Genomic DNA, 9,840 nt, shown 5'->3' with positions numbered 1-9,840 from the left:
CCGCTATTGATGCTTCAACAAAAGTTTACACTGAGGCGACCGAAAAAGTCAATAAACTAATTTCTAACACAAACATTTTCCTTGAATCTTTACAGGGTGCTGCAGAGCAGAATGCTAAAAATGTCGATGCCTTAGTTCAGACCCTCACTCAATCTCTTCAACAAGAGAAAGAGCTATTTGAGGTGCTTCGCAAGGACCTCACCTCTGATCACATCAAACATCAAGCTTCTGTCTCTGAACGTTTGGATAAACTTCAGGCAGATCTTGCCTTGGAAAACAAAGTGATGGATGCACTTGCTCTGAGGACCATTCAACTCAAAACCCAAACTCTCAAGCTCAATCAAGCGAACAAGGAACTTGAAGCACTACGTTTGGAGCGGTCTATGGTTAAAAGCTCTGTTGGTGATGTTCACTCTATTCTCCTCCATCTTCTTGAAGCCTACGATTCCGTTCTTACCATCACGGTTCGACGTCATTTGGCTGAGAAGTTACGGCCTGCTCTGGATATTCTAAGCCGAATAGAGGGTTTTCCGGAGTCCGTTGTCTCTCCGCAACAAGGGGGAGAAGAGCCGAAGTCTTCATCTCAACCACCGAAACCAAATCAACCGAACCCTCAACAACCGAAACCGAAACCGAAACCACAACAACCGAAGGTGGTTACTGAACCAAAGGGGAAAGAAGCTTCGGTTCGGGCTTGCAGGATAGGGGAAAAGGAATTGCTGATGATACTGATGATGAGGATGATGTTGTTATTGAAGAAACGGTTCCTAAACCAAGTTCTCTCAAAGCCAAGCCTACTGCTCAGGAGATTAAGAAAAAATTCACTGATGCCCTTAATAAGGAGAATGAGGAGAGAGAAGCGAATCTGCTTAACCAGATGAAATCGATGTTTCCTCTATGGACGTTGGAAAGGCTACGAAAGGAAGTTATTGAAACTCCAAGTTCACATTGGCTGGAGCCCGTTCTTTCATTTAATGTCGAGAATTCTAAAGATTCTCAATTTGACATGCCAATCACTCGTAGAGCCTTCATCTTTCACTGCTTCGAGTCTACAGTGGCGGTTCCTTCTCCTGACCCGAAGGTTGATCAAGATTTGCTTGAATATTATCATGAATTCTCTCAACCTCAGTACCTTACCTGGAGTAACAAGAAGATCACAACAATTAAGGTGTTGAAACCTACTGCAGCAGGGAAGTTCATTAATATCAAGTTCAATGTGACCCGAGGTTCAGATGGTTCGGTCCATATGATTTCCCTTGCTGATCTGCCAAATCTGAATCCACACGATTGGATTCTTATGAACAACATCCTACTCTCCAATCAGAAATAATATGAGCCCATCATTGATCACATAAAGCGTATGCTAGTGTGTTACATTCATGAAGTGGCGAAGATGGATCAGGAGATTGCCACTGCTATACGCAAGAGGCCCTTAATCAAGCTTGTTGGGAAGGCTGGTGACACTAAGCTGATGGTGAAGGGGAAAATTGATCCATAGTCTCACACTGTCATGTTTCTTAGAGGTGAAGGTCAAAGATGCTTATTTGCTCTGGCTGACAAACATCTATTCTCCAATTCCTGTTTGGAGCACATTCTTGAGCTTATCCATGGATGTGATCAAAATAGTGAAGCAGACAAGAAGCTGTTCTCAGATATGCTTCGATGGTATATGGCTTTCAGACAAACTCTTCTTGCCATCATTCCAAAATTGTTCAAGGTTGTGAAGCGAACTTCTCAACCTCCACCGCAGTGAAGACCGAAGTGAAGTCTCGCCCCATTTGACGCAAAGGGGGAGATTGTTGGGTCTAGTAGTGTTGCGTCCTTGGGCTCAGTCCTTAGCCCAGTTTTGTTATCCGGTTTGGGCCTGTCCAACCGTGTTTATTTTATTAGGGTTTAGTATTTAAGGTGCATGCATGCATCCTTTGTTGGAAGCGCTTTTATTATTCTGATCATTGTACTACAAACCCTAGCTCGCCTCTACAGTGGAAGTTCTTCATCGAGCTCTGATGAGGCGTGACTACATTTGAATCATTAAGCATTACTTGATTCTATATCATGTTTATTGTGTTTGTTTGTTTTTATTGTTTAGCCTGTTGAAGATCTAGTCGATCTAAGAGTTTTTCAACTCATCCATAAATTTAATGATCATCATAGGTAAATTTATTCAAATTCACACGTAATTGATCAAAAAATGTTGGAAAAATCTTGGTGAAAAAACATTTGCATGTAAATTTTTTTATAAAAAAAAATCGATATTGTTAAGGTTCACATTTAAATTTGAATAGATTTTAAAAAAAATCATTTTTATATATTTCTATGAATATATGTTTAAAAAGTAACAAAAATTATGAATTTTTATTTATTTATTTTTATTTTTATTATAAAAATAAATCGAACTATTAAAAAAACAAAAAAAATGAAATTGTTTTTTTTTATAAAAAAGATCGATTTTTATATATCAATATACATCTCTAACGAAAGATGATGAAAAATCGTGAATTTTGGTATATTCGTCTTTTTCGATTAAAAATATCATAAAATTAAAAAAAATAAACAAAATACAAAAACAAAAGCGAGTTTTTTTTTATTATTATTTTTTTGCTATGGAACAACGTTTTTTATTTTTCAATTTATGCAACAAATTGGTTTTATATGATATATGTAATGACGTTTCATTTTACTATTCTAGGGCCGATGCAATTACTACGTTATCTATTTTGTCGGTTGATACATGGTTGCATTATGGGAGTTGATATTGTCACTTCTCAATTTTATCTATCCACTTAAAAGTAAGGTGTTTTTACCTTTTTGACCTTACTGTTAATTTAATATGAGATAGAGAAATGGGTTATACGTTCTTGCCCCATCTCAGTCGGAAACACCATCACAGCCACCGTCTACAACCCTGTGAATGAGGCTCGTCTTCACCACCATATGCATGACCTTACCTCTATTTTACTTGCTCATCTTCTACATCCCACACCTGTCATCATACACTCTCTTCATACCTGCCACAAACATCATTAACATCTAACCACCATTAAACCTTGATACACCATAAAGTCGACGACAACCTCACCATCTTCTCCCAAGAACATCATGATCACCATAACAATCATCTCAGGCCATACTCACCATTACCACACATCCTCCACCATTTTCTTGAGCAGACACACTTCAATACGACCTTCATCCTACACATCAACAGTCATCACACTTCCACTTCAGGTCGTTACCATCATCATCACCAACCGTGTTCCCATTTCATTGGCTTCACCCTGCAGTGACACCATCAAACCTAAAACATGGAACCAGCAATAAATCACCATCTACGACCCCCCCCCCCCATTTGATCATCACCATTCACCAATGAATATGAAAAAAAATCACATCTTATATATATACAACAGTTAATATAGTGATTACATAATATGTTTGTGTTCATCCATTTGACCCTAGTGATGTCAATCTAGCAAAGCCAACAATAAAATCGTTGGTGATTTCACCAGCATAGTGTTATTAAAGTCTGAAAGCAATCAATTTTTTTATTTGAAAAAGGTTACAACAAACCTATGTCAAGATTTGGGTATGGATGATTTCGGATTCAGTTCATTCACGCCATCAAGAAGTGAAGCAAAGATCAGGATAGAGACTTGTAGGCACACACAGCTGGAACATTGCAAAAGGGGGATTAATTCAAAAAGAGGGGTTGATTCAAAAGAGGGACTGGCGACTTGGAAGAAGCAACGGAGACATGTGAACATCAAATAAGCAACAACGTCCGACGAACGACGAAGAAGCAACGTCAATTCTCGAATGGTATTTAGGAATCAGCGTTTTGTTTGGGAAGATGAATTAGCGTCAAGAAGAAACCGACGTTTGGGATCTTTCTCTCTCTTTTCTCATATTCTTGTAAGTTAACAAAAAGGCAAAAAGGTCATAACATTTTAATTTCTAGTGGATAGGTAAAATAATCCAGTAGAAATATCACCTCCCTTATTCCTCTATTACGATAAAAAAAAAATAATGAAACACATAGTTGAATACAATGGTAAAAAGGGAGATATTGTTGCACTAAAAACCATGTAATCGCTACAACACCATTAGGTAATGAGTCTCTTTAAATATGTTGCATATTGTATATTTCATAAAAGATATTTTTATCCTCTCTAATAAATAAAAGTTTTTTTTGCCACTTGTCACAGTATCATTCAATTTGTCAAATGTCATGTTGTGGTTATTTTGAATTAAATTTTTTTCCACATGTCATTTTATGAGTTTTTTTATTTTATTAAATTTCACATAATATTTTAATGTAATAATTGCAATAAATGTAGTAATAAATTGATATCAATTTCAATAATTGATTTTCTTTCTAATTTCAACATTTCTAAATTAAAACTTCATTAGTTTCTTTTATTTATTTATCTAAATTATTTGTTTAATTTTAAAAGAAAAAAAAAACACTTTAATTTTAATAATTCAATATTTTTCTAATTTTTCTTATAAATTCAAACTTTTTCAAATATTTAGAATTTTCACATTTATTTTTCATTTAAATGAACTCATGTAATAAATGGGTCTTACACCTAGTTACATAAAATATAAAGAATAATATCATTACAAAAGCATACGAAAAACCAAGTCAAATATCGTGAGTTATTGGTTGGCCAAACTCCATTATATGATTAATATTTTCTTGATTCGGCAAGTATGTCAACCTCTAGAAACCGTAAATAACAAACTCTTATGTTTTCTTGGCAGCCAATTTTGGTCCATAACTCAACGCGACATCGAGTTGTACATATAGACTAACCCATTTCCTAAAGTCAAATTCAAACTTATTTAACTTTATCTTATTGAGAAATGCTCTTTCTTATCTAAAAAATAATATTTCTAGCTGCTCTGGTAGAATATGTTAATAGGTTGAAATAAATTTGGCAGAACAAATAATAGACGAAAGATGCTGCTAATGGGCTGCTTAGCCCAATTCCCTTATTTCTGATGTTAGGCTCCCTACTGACCTAAAATCCTATATGGCTAAATCCCTCTTTTGTGGGTGTATATAAAATTAACTTGGTAGTCTTTGGGTCTCATCTCCGTTTACACGCAGGCACTCTAAACTTAAAAAATTAAAAAAAATAAAAAAAAATAAAAAAAAACATTTAATTTAGAAACAAAATTATCTGGTTAAGAAATGGCGTTTTGTAAATCTTATCTCGAAAATGCCAATATAACGGAGATTAATGATAAAATCAATAATTTGGAACTGATGGCTGGATAAGGACCTTATCTTACAAGGAAAACTTAACATATTAAACTAGAAAAAAAAAATCATTGTTGTAATTATAGCATCCTAGATGTTTAGAGTTAAAACAAAAGTCGAGAATTAAATGGGCAGTAGATGACGATGAAAACTCGCATTTCCTCCACCAAAACGGTAAGTAATTTTCTAAAAGTTCTTACTCGAAATGATGTTATTTTTGTGGACTCTTCCCTCACTGATTTAGAGGTAAAAGTGGTTATGTGGGCTTATGGTTCTGATAAGCCCAGTGACATGATGGTTTCACTTTCAATTTTTTTGAAGGAATTAATCAGGAAACACAAAAATCCAATGATCATTTTTGTGAAATATACATTTGATTGTTTTGTACATGCACTTTTTAATAAAAGAACTAGTGATGAGACCAGTATGTCAGAATATTTTTATTGATATTTGATGAGGCACGAAAATAGGATGTTATAATTAGATAGAAAAAACTAAAATTACAATATTTTAGTAAAAAGAAATGAAAGTAAAAAGCTATACTAAACAAATAAATAAGCGCATTTTACTATTGCCACTAAACCAATCAATAAACAGGTAAATCTCTTTTTTCCTTTTCTACCATACCCTTCCCCTAATTCTTACTACTTTCTTTCTGCATTAATTATCAAAAAGTTTACACTTTACTATAAATGCTATACATGTTGGAATGCAATTTGTATTAGTTTTATACTTGCGTTAGTGTAGATCTTCAGTCTCAAGATTAAATCACCCTAAGAGTGACTTATTGATCTCGAAAACAGTAAATATAATCCATTCACTTTCGCACGACTCTACACTGAAGCTTGAAATTTCCAAAAAACATACATAAAACATATCAGTTTAAGGTAAAAAAAAAAATGATGTGTGGTTTGGCTTCATATCTGGAAACCCATTGAGTTTTTTCTTCTAGTAAAAATACATTTCGATATTATATTCATTAAATCAACTAACCATGCGAGTGAAACTTTTGTTTTTGGTATAATATTTGTAAATAAGTTGCTATTTGACTGAAATATAAACTATATCGCTACATCGTTAAAAACCGGAAAAATGCATTGTTATTTACCACAATTTCCATAACGATTTAACATTAACTTTTGTGACATGATTATACAATCATCAACCAGATTCCCAGATTATCACACCTTACAACAAATTTCAAAATGACACAATTAGCCATGTTTCTTTATCTCTTTTCCTCAACTTTCTTGCAAAAAAGGCATATCAAAATCAAAGTAAACATTAATCTAAATGAAGGAATTTATAGATATGAGAATTGTACCTTTTAAGCTTAAATTGAGTGAGTCCTCAACCATTTTTATCCCCTCTGCTTCTGGTTTCCCAAATCTAACCTGAATAATAATAAGAGATAACATATCAAGTACATGTAACTTATAAAAAAAGGTTTCACAGGAACAATTTAGCAGAATATAAACAGATAACACATAAGCCGAACAGAAAACATATAAATCTAACAAAAACATGAATTCGATTCTAAAATTATTAAGATAAATGAATAATGGAGCAATTGCCACGAATATGGATAGGGTTAGAAAGTTAACCTATGTTGCATCGGATACGATTGAAGAAGAAGATACACCCCATAGTCAAGAAACCAATATCGAAAGGTTTATGCTTTCTGGCAGTGTAACGGAATAGCAAGAGTGAGGGACTGTTAGAAGCACGCATAGAGATTTTCATTTGTTACTAATCTTCCCAATCGATTAGAGGAGGTGGGGCCATACCTGGATTAAATTGATTGGAAGGGAAAACGGTGGAAGAGATGAGTCGAATAGCGATGGAACAGATGAATGCCACAACATCAGCTCCAAATCAGGCGGTATTGAGCCTAGCCAAATCACCCAAGCCACAACTCAATACCAAACACTGTGCATAAGCCTGTTGGGGATTTATTGTATGTATAATATGAGCTTATGGTGAAAATATTGAATTACATGTTAGAAAAAAAGTGAAATTTACCTTGGAATAACGGAAACCCAACCTAAAAGCATAATAATTATGATATAAAAGTTCCAATGTGCACATGACACGGTGAGGAAAGTAACTAAAGAAGAAACATGTAGTTTGGAGCTAAAATGAAACTATGTCTTAAAATGGTATATTACAAACTAGTTGTGATACACGTATATTATACGGGTTGATTACAACAAAATGTTAAATACAAATAATTAAACAGCAAGTTTATTTGAATTTGAAATTTGAAATAAGTAACAATTATAAAAAAAAAAACATGAAAAATTAAATTAAAATTATATATTTAGTTGTCAGACCCGTGTATTAAATGTGTTAATTATAACAAAATGTTAAATACGAATGTTTCAATTGTAAATTTATTTAAAATTGAAATTGAAGTTTGAAATTTGAAATTTAAAATTTGAAATTAATATAGTTCTTATGGTATGTTTAATTTATAGAAACTAAATTAATGATATATTCAAAAATGAAAAATGAAGTATATGATAAATGGAAAATAAATATCTCAAAATTATGACAAAATGACATGTGGCATAATGCATGAGAGTGAGACAAGTGGCAAAAAAAACATTTATTTATTAGAAAGGATGTTAATAATTTTTTGTGTGAACATATAGAACTTAGTCTTAAGTGCATCAAAATTGTGTCTTTTTTTATTCTAAGATGTAGCCAAATAATAGAAAACATTTAGCAAAAAAATCAGCCTATTCCGAGTTCAAATGAGAAAGCTATAAATGTATAAATTTGAGGAAATATTATGCACAATTTGGTTTTGAAAAAATTGTAAATATGGGAAAATTTAAGTTTTAAAGTACTCATCTTTTGGGCTATGTAATCATACTATACTTATTCAATTTTTGAGCCTAACATGCAACAAAAACAAAACAAAAGAAGACAAAGATAATTCAGATTATTTTGAGGTCATATACAAAAGTTATAAAAGTTTGAAGATGGCCACATAACAACTTTTGTATGCTATCAAAAAGTCTACTAAACTTGACTTTAGGTTGACTTTGTTTGCCAACAAATTTATATGAGAAAACTCATATTCTCTTGTCATTTAACATCTAAACTTATGGAGACTTTAAGTATAGGTGAACCAATATGAGATTAGTAGGTGAAAACACAATCAAAGGAAGCATCAAGGATGAATTAAAGGGTTTTCATCATCGAACTTGAGATTTAAAGGTATTACCTAATTATCTTTCTTTGTATGGTAAACATATTACAAAACACAATAAATACATATAAATCAACATATACTCATAAATTTCTTTCAAAATATAGAGAAAAAAGATTGGATCTTATTTTGATTCAACATACTCTTCATAAAGGTCTCATAAAGAAAACTTAATAGTTTATGCTAAAAAGAGTACTTGCAAATTACAAACCCTATAATTACTTAAATAATAGGTCTGGCTAATAAGCGCAATCCCTGAAAATTAGGGAGTCTTCCACAAGATAACGAAAGTAATCCTTACCAATATTTGAATTAATCTCGATCATATCGAGATTAATTCAAATATTGGTAAGGATTACTTTCGTTATCTTGTGGAAGACTCGGTAGGCTTGCTTGTCCATCCTCTAGCTAGTATAACAACTAGTTGGTAAAGTAATTTGACTCATCGACTCATTGGGTTTGACCATAAAAATTTCCCCTATTTGATGATTTCAAAACTAATCTAAATACTAGAAAAGAAAATATAAGAATGCCTCTTTATATTACATAGAGTATAGACTTTACAAAAGAGCCTAATAAAAAATATAAAAATTTAAACTTCTGATTCATGATCTCAACAACCTCATCCATAATTTCCTGCTTGACAATAAAAAATTATGAATACTATTGATCTTCTTTTCCCCTATCCAGTTGTAGATATAGTAACAAGTGAAACTCCCTAGATATGTCCTTTTTGAGACACTTATTTCTAAGATAATACAACTAAGGAGTGGGGGATTTGGAGATCTCCCTTGATACATAAAGCATATATGACCACTGTTGTCGAGATAAATCATTTTGTTCTTAGGTTCAGTGAACAACTTAAGATTCACATGTTGTACGCTAGTTGGCGGCCTAATGTTATTGAGTGTTGTATTCTAAGGAAACACATCCCTCTTTACAACTAGGCCAACTAGGCCAACTATCTTCATTGAACTGTCTTATAAATTGCATCCAGTTGCTTCAGTCACTTGACTTTTAAGATCAGTTGGGTCAAATCCAGTCATAGCTTTCCTTTTTACCCCTCTATTATATTTTGTTGAATCATAAAGTGTTCATCGTGCTCTGGACAAAACATATAACAAACAAATAACAACTGAGGCATTCAAACATAGAACACTTATGATTAACCCCTAGATCATGATCTTTTTAATTAATAGCAACCATAATCCTAGGAGAGAGGTTAATAATTACCTTTAGTAGTTTTTTGAAAGATCAAAGACCCAAACAAGATTCTCTCTAACAATATCACACCCTTGACAAGTCCAGAAAGCAAGAACCATAGATATGCAACATGAGTAATTCGACCAGAAAGAAA

General features: G+C 32.8%; 1 long non-coding RNA gene across 2 annotated transcripts; it reads right to left on the bottom strand.

Annotated features, from left to right (window-relative positions):
- Positions 1 to 6,438: 6,438 nt before the first annotated feature.
- Positions 6,439 to 7,214, bottom strand: LOC145169022 (uncharacterized). Of its 2 annotated transcripts, XR_013742248.1 has the most exons (4): positions 7,054 to 7,214; positions 6,871 to 6,947; positions 6,591 to 6,660; positions 6,439 to 6,511 (listed from the first exon to the last, which is right to left on the bottom strand). It is a non-coding gene; the product is annotated as an uncharacterized LOC145169022 (long non-coding RNA). The 2 variants fall into 2 exon arrangements; XR_013742247.1 differs by having other exon boundaries at positions 6,444 to 6,660.
- Between the last annotated feature and the right edge of the window lie 2,626 nt (positions 7,215 to 9,840).

The sequence above is a fragment of the Lactuca virosa genome, chromosome 4 (assembly GCF_052849685.1).
Source record: "Lactuca virosa cultivar CGN04683 chromosome 4, Lactuca_virosa_CGN04683_v6, whole genome shotgun sequence".
Classification (NCBI taxonomy): domain Eukaryota; kingdom Viridiplantae; phylum Streptophyta; class Magnoliopsida; order Asterales; family Asteraceae; genus Lactuca; species Lactuca virosa.
The sequence above is the reverse complement of the archived record's forward strand: the minus strand, read 5'-3'. Positions and strand labels throughout refer to the sequence as shown.